Here is a 13394-nt window from a genome sequence, read left to right as displayed (position 1 = left end):
TTGTATTTCAAGGCAATTTTTGTCATTTTTGGTCAACAAATCTTTAATTATATTATATCATGCTACCATGCGCCATTCTGATTGGATGAGAGCTCATTCCACCGATGCTAAAATACTGTTTTAGCACTGATAGCAGTGCTAAAACGGGCCCCTAAACCAGCATTTTCGAAAATTGCCCGGTCGGTGCATTTGAACGTACCTATCTAAACCATAGACCCTCGAGAAAGACCGAAACAGTCCACTTTGTTTCAAAGACCGAAGACCGAATTTTGATACACAGATAAAGTGTGGGTCTGTAACTCACCTCTTGGTGTAAATAAGTTGGGATCGATGATGAAAGACATCTCTGAAGCAGCACGTTTGGGGTATGATGCACACAAATATTAGGGCGACAGCGCACCGTGCACTTTGCTTGATATTGCGGGAGTCGAGACGCGATATATCCTAGTACCGCTCTTTAAAATGAAGATAGTATTCGTTCATACACAAATAAATTGACACTTCCTCACAGTAACGGTATGTCAGATATTATTTACCAAAGTTTGGGCTATAACAGATCGGGATCATGTCCTAACGATGTAGACCAAGAAGTTCAAAATAACAATCGGATGACTCCTGGCGACTGCGACGATATTTGACATCAAATGCAACGAGCAGTGTCGGCGTCCAGCTCTCCCTGCATCGGGCGACACACTCAGAATCTGCACAACTGTTCATCACAGTTGCAGTCATCGCAAGTCTGGATTATTTCAAAACTTCTTGCTTTCTGGTACAATTATCGTCCAAATTATCCGTCAAAAATAGGTCCTGTAACTTCACTGAGCCACCTTTGAATGTCGCGACGGTATGCGGTACAGAATGAGACAAATCTATTTTTAGGGACGGACCATTAGATCTTGGGAGGGGGTGGTCAAAAACAGAAAAAAAAAATCAATTTCAGAGCAGAAAGTTAGGGAAAAAAATCTTCAAACTAGTTTGCAAAATAAAAACAAAATAAATAAGAATACAAATGCGTAAAAAAATCTGCAAAAGTCTTTAAAATCTTGAATTTTTTTAGATTTTACCGACAGGAAGCAACTTTCTGTATTTTTAGTACATCCTCCAGGCACATTTTTAATTTTAATTTATACATTTAGAGTGACTGTATCCTTATGCTGGAAGTTGTGATTATCTTATCTTTTCAGGACTTTTGTGTTCTGTTCACTTGAAAATTATAAAATTATAGAGCCTGTTTTCTACTTGTTTCCTGCGTACAAACCAAGCAGGTACACTAGGTAAAATATTGAAACTATGGTATGGTTGTCAAGACAGAAAGTTGTATTTGCCTTTTAAGATCAAGGTAAACAGATGCAGGCCACATCAGTTTCATTTTTTCCCAGCATTTTATTGCGATGATGAATGCGACAAATGGGTGAACAAGTAGAAACACGTCAATAATGATAAAACAACATATCAAGTCATTATGTATTATTTTGCTTTTAAAAAGGCATTTTCAATTCTTTTTTCTCAAAAAACAGCCTCAAAAAACAACAGCAACACATTTTTAACATTCAACAATACACTACGTAGAATGCCATCTATCCAACAAATCCCAAAACAAAAACACACAAAAGGGTTGAACTTTGAAAGTTTCTCGATAGCAAATACTGAATAAATCTGCATGAATAATCGTTTGTGTGTAGCAAATGCTGAATGACAATTATCTGAAGAATTTTTCCACCACAAAAAAAGAGCATGATTTAAACAAATCTTAAGGGACTTATGTAGCAAATTTCAAAGAAATTGGACAAGCCCTTTGAGAGAATACAGATTTTTTGACCATGAATGGCATAAATTGCCCTAAAAAGACAAATATTGAAATTTCACCATATCTATACACATCCAATCAATTTGGACATGCTGCTACAGAGAAATAGATGTTTTGATCCAAAAAGGGCAACGATTGCTCTAAAAACACAAATATGCAAATTTCACTATATTTTGCAAACAGCTTCTCAGCTTGTCAAAATCAATTGTAAATCATGAGATATGCATGATGTTTGGTGGGGTGAATGTATGCATTTCACCACGCAGTAGAAAGGGAAGCCAGGAAACCAAAATAGTCAATTTTCAAAACTATAGGAAGCTACTGAGGAGCAAGAAGACCATGTTTCAGAGGAAGATGTGTAATCTGAAAAAAATGCTCCCCAAGTGCCACCAAATAACACCATTTTAATCTCTATTTTTCAAAAGCTCCAACGGCAGGAGGGGGGACACCCCCTCCTGACCCCCCCCCCAAAAAAATACTCCCCAAGTGCCACCAAACAACACCATTTTAATCTCTATCTTTCAAAAGCTCCAACGGCAGGAGGGGGAACGCCCCCCTCCTGACCTCCCCCGCAAATATATTCCCCAAGTGCCACCAAATAACACCATCTGTTTGTCAAAAGCTCCAACGGCAGAAGGGGGATACCCCCCTCCTGACCTCCCCCCGCAAAAATACTCCCCAAGTGCCACCAAATAACACCATTTTAATCTCTATATTTCAGAAGCTCCAACGGCAGGAGGGGGGACACCCCCCTTCTGACCTCCCCCCGCAAATATACTCCCGAGTGCCACAAAATAACACCATTTCAATCTCTGTTTTTCAAAAGTTCCAACGGCAGGAGGGGGGAACCCCCCTCCTGACCTCCCCCCGCAAAAATACTCCCCAAGTGCCACCAAATAACACCATTTTAATCTCTATTTTTCAAAAGCTCCAACCGCTTGCGCGGCCGCTTGTGGTGCTTTGCACCACATCTTTGCCCTCTTTATCTTCAGACAGCGACGAACTAAAAAAAATTATAAATCTGAAAATTTACTCTGAAAAAAAAAAATTGCACAGCTAATCTCAATTGGAAAAAAAAAAATTAGAAATTTACAATAGTAAAAAAAAAAAAATTCACAATTTCATTGTGACCACCCCCCTCCCAAGGTCTAATGGTCCATCCCTTAGTACGCCAAAATAGCCAGGACTATTGTTCTTATGTAAATTTACGAAAAAAATTGTTACTTTTTTCTTTTGATTTGAACTCTTGACCCATTTTCTGTGTGAGTGCAGCAGGTATTTTTGACAAGTATCGTTCGTGTTGCATGCGAATAAAATGCAATGTCGATATGGACGTAATGCGTATTTATCGTAGGATACTGTGTGCTTGTACGGAATCCCAACTTATAAAAATGCTCGGTCTCGGGCGCAGAATTTCCGACGTTCGATCTCTCAGACGTCCGTTTTCTGCATTTGGCGCTTAGAGTGATGAAAATACCCAAGTAAGACAACAAATACACGCAAGTTGATATAATATAATAGCAATAACCCCCTTCGCAGTCGGGTATACACTCGATTTTGGTACAATTCGCTCCATATAGCACTCGCCTATCGGCTCGTGCTATATGTCGGCACAGAGTAATATCATAGATGTCTATGATATTACTCTGTGATGTCGGGCATTGTACAAAAAATATCGTGTATACCCTCCTGCGTTGGGGGTTATTGCTTAAATATCTTCTTCTTCAAAACTACAGGTCAGATAGCTTTGATATTTGGTACATAGGTCTCTAGGGATGATCTATTTCAGATTTGTTAAAATTGTGCAGAAATATGTAAATTTGTATTTTAAGGCAATGTTTGTCATTTTTGGTCAAAAAATTTGTTTCACCAAAACCACTTGTCTGACAGCTTTGATATTTGGTATACAGGTTTATAGGGATAAGCAAAATGTGATATATTGAAATTATGATGAAATCTACAATTTTGTAATTTGGGGGCAATTTTTGCCATTTATGGTGAAAAAATTTGATTCTAAAAAACTACTCATCTGATAGCTTTGGTTGACATGTTCTTGGGGATGATCTAAATGTGATATGTTCAAATTATGATGAAATCTTCAATTGTATTTTTGCAGCTATTTTTGCCATTTTTTGTCTGGCCACTGAAATGAGCTATCAAAGATTTCCAACTTCTTCATCAACACATGTCAAAATAGTTATTCTCTACATAACACAGCGGGCTATACCGCCCGCTAGGTCGCTTGTTTATTAGGTATTACATATATGGAGGTTACAAAATCTAAATCAATGAACGCCTGACTCCATACGGAAAATATAATAGTGAACTTAGGGCATCTGCTATACTGTAACTACGAGATGGTATGGAAACTGATTTCAAATGAAATTTTTTACATAAAGGAAGACTTCTCATGCACACTCGTTTTTGCACGTTTGGCAAATGCTTGATAAAAAATACGTCGTGTAAATCTTTTTGAAAACTTTATCACAGTCATGCTGCAACATTTTTCATTTCCATTCAGACCGATGACAGAAGTTTACGTGGATATTGCTGTTGCCACAGCTTAATACAGAACAAAGTAAATATCAGTCATTTCTCATTTATATCGCTTTGAGAATTGGTATGTCTCAGATTTGGGACCTTTCGCATCTGTTCAAAACGGCTCTTAAAATTTGCTGCAACTGCCGTAAATAAAGCATTGCGTATTAGACTCAAAGTTGTCTGGAACTCGGATGCACGTACAGGTAATAAATGACCCTACCATGTTCTCTGTGAAATACCTATTGATACACATTGGTTCCTCGACCATGTTTACATCGTTTGCCCACGGCACCGATGTTTTGCACTCTGTAGACGTCAAAAGTCTAAACATAGATCCATGGAACTACATCCATATTCTTTGACTATACAAGATTATCTGTCGAGAGATAGCAAGCTCAGAGACGAATTTAGACTGGACAACAGCAGATCCAAAGAACGCCCTCATGAATACTACAACAGCATAAGTTCCTGCTATTCCTACGTTTGGAATATGATTTAATTAATTATTAATTTGTTGCACACATTGGAGGAGACGCATGTTTTGGTATGACATACGGCTGGCATGTAAGAAGAAGGCAGGAATGGAACAGAGAGTAAGTAAGAAGTCATACTTGCAGGCAGAAATACATATTTCACCTCGATTTCGCGGATTTTGATTCAGAGGCAGAAAGCATGTGTAGTTTTATTAAGTTTTATTGAGGCATGGTCAAAGAGTACATTACACTATAATAATGGAGCTAGGAGATCTCGCCGGTGTCAGAGTCAAGCCGAACACTCTACTTGGTACTAATACATAACAGTAGTGCACAGTTAACACGAAGGGGTTCAGATCGAGAAATCAAATGTGTTGTGTAAAAACTTTGCCTCATCCTTACAATCTGTGTGTCCAACACAGTATCATATTTCTATTATTTCAGATCAGACAGGAGACCGAAGGGAAATCACGTCAGTAAATCGAAAGAATGCAAAAAGATGTCTTATTTCATTGCTTTACATTAACAACAGTAGCTGTGTTGTTTATTATTGGCTCTGACGCGACCGCACGTACGTTTGCCACGGAAAATATTTTTAAAACTTACACTACCTTGGTTACACTACGTCAGAAAGAAAGTCACGTGAATCCGACTCTGGTAACTCTGGAAACAGAAAACCTGAAAAGATATTTGACTGGCAGGCAATATGCCAAAGCGGCTGTAGCAGAGATTGTGAACAAATGGAGTTTGGATGAAAGATTGCTGAAGCGGTCCAACGTTGGTATGACGTCAGTAGAAAGACTCGAAAGAAAATTTACCGAAGCCATACTTACTGGTCGAGAATTAGTTATTGGTGTAACAGGAGGATCAATATCAACAGCGATGGGCGTGGGAAAGCAAGGTCTCTACCTGACCACGCTGGTTGAATTACTACAAACGTTACTGGGGACGCACGTTACATTGAGAAATGCAGCTATAGGAGGGACGAGTACGACCTTTGCACTTTATCATATGCCCTGTATTTTTTCTGTGCTGAGTTCAGTGACATGATTTATCATGTTGATTTGCATGTCAGTAAAGTGATACGCCTTGTTGATTTGCATATGAAAGGAATGATCAGCGCGTCTTTCTTTCATTCAATTGAATATTTGCATATGAAAAGTGATACGACCTGTTGATTTACATAACAAAGCCTGATACGGCCTGTTGATTTGCATACCGGACTACTTACATAGTAGCGCCCTAACCAAAACAAACCATGGTGCCTTGTCTATGATTTTGACTTTGACTACGATTATCATGTCCTATCTCCAAAAGTGGCAGGGTTTGAAGCATAGCGAAATGCGGGGTAACTAAATAAAACACATGTGTCGATATCGGATTAACCTGCTAGTAGTGCTACCAATTTGAACAAATTAAAGAGCAGAGCATCACACCGTACGGGCACTGACAGATCGATGACAGACCAGCTGTTCCGTCCGTGCATAAGCACAGACGCGCAGACGACAAGCAAAAGTGCTATCGGACACGTCGGAGGACCGGCAAATTCAAAAGCACAACTTTCAAAAATATCATGTATTCATGGTAAATGCGTTCTGGAAAATAATACCAAACACAACACTTGCATGTACCGTACGGATTCGGTAGATATCAGAGTTCAAGCATCGTAAAATAATTGTCAATGAGCCAGCTGATAGATTACGTCAGACGCTAGTATATCAATCCGCCGTAGCAAGATGACGCAAACAAATGTAGTCCATCAAGAAAAAACCACAGTGAAACGTATCATATTTTAATATACGAGATTTATTCATTCAATAACGTGGGCATAGGTATATGATAAAGAGGTTATCCCTCGATATCACCTCTTGGTAGGATAACCTCATAGTATTGCCTGAACACACACCTTGATATTTAATTTGTAGACATCGTAATATGGGAGTTTGCACACAACGACTTTGCATTAAAGGTCGGATGCTCTTCACAGGACCAATTTACAAGAACAGTTCTTCAACTTCACAACTACCCACAACTCGTTTATGTTAATTTCCCTGACAGCATTGGCTTTGAAGTCCCACAACTGTAAATTTCAGAGTAACGATTACAAATGTAGCCGACCATTAAGTGCAAAGTACAATATACCATCAATTAGTATAGACGATATTATTTGTGATCCGGAAATGGTGGGGAACTCTACCGAATTATTAAGTCCGTTGGACAATTTTCACCAAGGTGTCACAATATATGACATGATGGCGCTTTCGTTATATGGACTTTTCGAACAGGTGTACGACAAAGTTGTTCATGAAATGACATTCAGTAAGCAAATGAGTCTTCAAAACTTTAGTATATCGTCGGCTGTGGAAGATAAGCCAACGAGCACAATCAATCCTTACTGCTATTCATCGGTAAAAGCTGAAACCGGCAACATTCTGCCTTTAAAAGTTGTCAAAAATCAAAATTGGGTTAAACTAATAAAGAATGAACATTCTCTCCGTGTCGATAGAAAGGAATTTTGGTCGTCACAAAAACCGAATGCCACCATAGTGTTTAAAATTGATATTAATGAGAACAGTAAAAATTACACTTATGGATTAAAGATGGTAAGCGTAGGTTGTAAATCGTGTGGCAATGCTAAATGACAATAACAAGGACAAGATTTTAGTGTCAACAGGATTCAAATATGGCCACTGTAGATTTCATAATGTACTGAAGGGAGTACCACGGTGCGAACACACTGTCAATATTCAGGCAATGGCAAAAACTGTTCAAGTATTTGCAATCGTCGCGGCAAGGGAAGACAATTTATGAAACAATCTACAACCCATGAAGATGACCTATGTTTAGGTACGTCCCGGGCAATGGGGTGATAAGCTTATTTTTTCAATAAAAGCTTTATTTATTCAATAAAATCAGATAAAACGCTGTTAGTCCATATTTTAGAGAATAAATCTAATCCTCCTGCACTAGTTAATTAGCTCTGTTGAGATGGGGAACTGTTTACCTAAAACGGTACACGACCTCAACCGATTTACTACATACTGTCAATGTTTCGTTTACAAAATGTAATTCTGTACTGTGCTTCAATTTTGTGTTCTTCTCAGGGAAGGTTTCACAAATCAATCATTGATAACTTCGTTTTATTGAAAACTGTCTCCTTCACTTTACTATCAGCAAGTTAGACAAGTAGGACTGAGTTTACTCGGAACAATACCCTGCGATCGCTTTATAAATCTTCAAAATATACCACCTTCTGTATTTTTATTACAGTGGTTTACATTATATTTATGTCTGTCATAACGTCTGTATATATCTCAGCTGCCTGGCGCATCGTCCATTTGAGAGGGGTGTCGTGCCCTTTTGTACATTGCCGAAGCTCGCGACTTTTGTCTAACAAAACAGCAAGGAAGACAACACTTCTATATTAACAATGAACAACCACTTGTTGGGAATTCCTGTATCACCGACTAAGAGAAATAATCAGTGATGTTATCTTAAAGTTTACTTTTGTCACGGTTACCGTACACCATTTTGGGTAGAGTGAGTGTTTTTATTCCAATATATGTTAATATACAACTATAATGTTGTGGTTTCAGAGTAAAAAAAAAAACAGTACAGAGGCTAAAGTTCAGTTTCTACAGGTACAGTAGGAGACTATATTTGTCATTTTTATGATTTTTGTAAGATTGTTCAACTTTTTACAGACAAAGATATCATAATGACAAAAAAGCCAACCCAAGGGCCTGTACAATATGGCTCAAGACCAGGAATTTATTTCCATTGGCCACCACGGTGGCATTGAGCTAAATTTCCCCTAACTGCATTAATTGTAGCCTCGGTGGCCGTGGAGCCTGGGCTTCTGTCGTGCGGCTCGCACTATTCCCACCTTGGTGGGGCAAGGCGCGAACCGCACGACAGAAGCCCAAGCTCCATGGCAAACCAAGGCTACAAATATTGCAGCTAAATTATCCCATGTTAACACATTCATAGGCACACATCCTGTTGACAGGTGTTAGATCAATACCAGCTTGAGTGTTCATGAAATGTTCGTGTGAGCAAGCCAACTGGAATTTTGAGCTAGTGATGAAAATAACGCCCAAGTGCTGTTTTGCAGCTCAATATTACAATTTCCCTGTATTACCACAGAAAGCTACAGCCATCTTTCACTAGAGTCACATTTTGATTCAAGCAGACAATGATCTTTACTAAAAGAGTGTCAAAGACCAGCTCGAGCTAAGCAAGAATCAATGTAGATATCAAAACTGAAAGCTAGGTCAGCACTTATTTCACCCGGACTATCTTCGGAAGTGAATAACTGGTCTTGTACCTTCTATATGTAGTGTCTGGTCTTTCCGAAAGTCGAATGTAAATACATGTAAACAATGGCAAGTACTATCAGTTGACTTGGTGTGTTGACATGACTTGTGATAAGGGTAGGAATTTATTCATATGAAGTTTTCAGAGAAAGAAGAAAGAAAGTTTTAAAAACGAGAAAGAATAAAGTAAAAGGTACAAGAGCGATATGAGTGACCGTTATTGATGTATTAACTACTTTATCATTCTTATGATTCGTACAGAGCAAGATACCAGATCTCAACCAGAGTTCACATTTGTTGATGTTCACGATCAATATAGAAGTACTCATGGTATTGTAAAATCCCTTTCTTCGACATATACTGCTTTGCACTTCTCTCGCTCTTTTTTAATCTAGCATTACGATCGCACGACACCAAAACACAACAAGGCATAGGAAAAGCTATCTCTAAAGTTGGCGTTGGTAAGCTTGTCTTCTACGACTGTGTGTAGCTAAAGTAGACTTTGATCAGTCTTTGTGAGTCTCTACTGAGTAAGATCCAAAGTACGTCAACACAAACCCGAACTTTATACCTGAGACAGGACAAAACTTGATGAGTAGAAACGTAAAGAAAGGGAAAATCTCACATAAACATGTGAGAGTGAAGCATCTCTCTTCGGTAGGATCACGGTCCTTATGTTCGTAGCAGTACATTTGGGATCATTGTCACAAGCATAAATGCTTGGCTGATGACATATCACTCATAATCAGTCTGGGTCGTTACCAAAGTTCATGACTCCATATCATATATAATATCTTCACATTGATGGACCAATCGGTGTCATCGACAGTGGCTCAGCAACACAGAAATGTTTGGTGATCAAAGGTAAACTTTTACAGCAAAGTCAACTCGATCACGCTGTGTGAGCATGGGCAACCAGATAATGCACTTTAACAGGATACAGTGATGCTATTTAAAAGGGTGACTATTCTGTTAATGTATTGAAAAAGGAGTGGAGCGGAATAAGAAATATTAGGGACAATCTCAGATTGTCGCATAAGTTCAAAAGGGAGATTCATTCGTTTACGGGGAAGGGGGTTTGATCGCCATTCAATAAGTGAACTTCACTTTAGCACTTTTATTTTGTGATTACAAGTTCTCTTTACATTTGTGTAAAAGTAAACAAAATCTGCAAACTCATATCAAAATATTTAGCTGTAACTAATTCCAACTCGTTCGTGTGATGCTGACAGTGGTTAGTACTCAAATTTGATCGATTACTTGACGATGTAATGTGGTCAAGGGAAACGTATTCTTCAGTAGTTATAGCAAAATGATACATGATACTGTCAGACAAACATCAACATTTCACACCTTTGAGCTTTCGTTTAAGGGGAGGGGGAGGGGGTTTTATCTAAACGAAGGAATTTTGTTTCTTGAAGTTATGCGACAATCTGAGACGGTCCCTTAAATAAATATATTTTCCACATACCGTAAAGAAATTCATCGGGGCTTTGAAATTTTCACGAGTTCACAAACACAATGGATCATTAACTTTAATGAACTTCATAAATTATCAAGTCGTCTATCTATTGTTATATTAGTAAAGTTGTTATTTTGAGAATTATGAATCATTAAATCGTTATAATTACAAATACTTGCATCACAAATCAGAAAAAGGAAACGAGATCGGCTTCTTTTTGAGACTTATACACGTGTTATCGCCTACCGCGTACTTCTGCCCTAGCAAACACCGCCTATCTAACAATTTATGAAAGCATGACCCTAGAGTCGATGGAAGGACGTGAAATACAGAAATGCAACGCCACATATAATTGGTGGAGTACCCACAATGCCAAACGAAGCGCCTATTTGCCACTTATCTGACCTACTTTGCATTGCAATCCGTCTGTTTGTATCGGTGCAGGTCGGTGAAAACTATGCAGTGTATGAGATGTCGCGGAAGAGCACCGTTGACGATGTCTGTGTCAATGCCAGCACGTTGTTCAAGAAGGGTCAGTGACTTGAGAGGAAGATATAAAATGGCTATACTGGTTATTCGAATGAACACTCTCACTCTCTTCCCAACTTTGGATTAATTTCTTATTGACCATGTTATCTTGAGAGGGCGCTGATATACATGGTATGTAAGGGGGGACCCACAACTACATGGGGCTTTCCCGCCTTTAAGTTTCTGTACTAATCATCCAAATGATATATAAATGTTTTTAAAGAGTTGAGAGCGTTCTCGCTAGATTTTACACAGTGCTAGAACATCTACGTATTAAGGTTAATCAGTGTTTGCAGAAAATAATCTAAGAAACTTCACGTGTTTACAAGTGAACAGCGCTTTCGTACATAAACGAGCAAAAACAATTTGTAAAGAAGTACCGGGACATTAAAGTGAATGCTAAATATGTAGAAGATGCCAGAAGTAGTGTTACAAATCAGTGTTTACCGATTTCTTGGTTTACTCTAACTTCACATGCTTTCATCACAAAATGTGCTTATTAGGTACTAACACGGGATTCTTACACGGGATAATAAATTTGTGTTTACACGAAGAACACAATGCATGCTGTTTTGTTTTTTATCTCCTGTTTTGTCACAGTTAACTGTCGGGTTATATCAAAATGGAGACGTTTTATTCAGATGAGAGTTTACATCGTAGCTGCTTTCATATTAATGGTTGTAATTTAAGGGTCAATAGATTGGATCCTCATATTCGACATCGATTACAGAAAAATAATCCAACAAGCTAAAACAAGACGCACTTCCATGGGCAAATGGACGCAGTTTGTTCAAAATTGTAATTCTCAATAGACAATGTCATATATATATATATATATATATATATATATATATATATATATATTATATATATATATATATATATAATATATATGTTAGTATAAAAATGTCCTCGTGGGAAATTACAGTGCTCGATGCTAACGCAGAGCATTATAAATAATAACACAAAATTACTTCAAGTACAAAGTAGTAATGTTATCATGCATCCTGCAATCATCAGACAGAAGAATCATCTGTCTGTTGATTGCAGGATGCATGAAAACGTAAGTAACAGATATCATTACTTTGTACTTGAAGTAATTTTATGTTATGATATATATATATATATATATATATATATATATATATATATATATATATATATATATATATATATATATATATACTCTGAAGATTGCAAGATGCTTGAAACTTTAGTAAGAGATATCACTAATTTGTACTCGCATATTATATGTATATATATATATATATATATATATATATATATATATATATATATATATATATATATATATATATATATATATGAGAGTGTTGAGCTAAAAAATCCTTTCACTTCTTTCTGAAGATTGTACGGCGGTGCATGATATTATTACTTTTTGACTAAGGGTATTTACATCATAGTAGAGTTTGACTTTGGTGAGCAAAGCAACAACGTTACTTTTTTAGTGGTATTCATTGAAATAGCATTTATCCAATTTGACATGGCAACATGATCACAATCACTTCTCGTCTGGTGTGACTTTCAGAAACATACAAAGTCTGTGTGTAGCATCTGAGCATTTCTGCAGCATACCGACATCAATTATTGATTGGATTTATATTTCACATGCGGGGACGGCCATAGTCCCTTTGTCCGGATTGAGTCATCATGTTTGAATGAGATTCATAAATGAATAGAGGAAGTAAAGTTCTGCTACAAAATTGAAGATGTTGGCGATCCCTTGAACTGATTTGTAAGTTGGCCACTCCATTACGTATGCCGTACTGTAAGTACATACGGCTGATGCTCTTTCATGAGGAACCAGAAGGCACATAGGTGGCGCTGTGCATAGCGTTCCTTCGTATGCAATAAAATCGTCATTTGTACACGTCGACGTGTTGACCAATGATCAAAAACCTTCACCTTCGATAGCTTGAAATAATGCGAGCCACAAAAGCTAAAGCCTACTCAGTTCAAGTCTTTCTCAAGAGCTGCTGTCGGCAGTATGACTCTGTTGAGGCATAAAATAAACAAAGTTGGACCACATCTTTAGGAGTTTCTTGTACGATTAGTTTTGCACTGCACAACTTATGCCGTTAATACATTCAAGTTACCGGATGATTGAAAGCTTTACTTCTCGATATCTGTTCCCCGTGATGACGTTGGCTATATAGGTCATATGTTTGGAAATCATGTGATTAGTTTAATATTTGACAGGTCGCTTTCGTTGTTTTGTGAACGTTGTATGCATCGGACTGACAACG

This window comes from Ptychodera flava, chromosome 16 (genome assembly GCF_041260155.1).
Source record: "Ptychodera flava strain L36383 chromosome 16, AS_Pfla_20210202, whole genome shotgun sequence".
NCBI lineage: Eukaryota > Metazoa > Hemichordata > Enteropneusta > Ptychoderidae > Ptychodera > Ptychodera flava.
The sequence above is the reverse complement of the archived record's forward strand: the minus strand, read 5'-3'. Positions refer to the sequence as shown.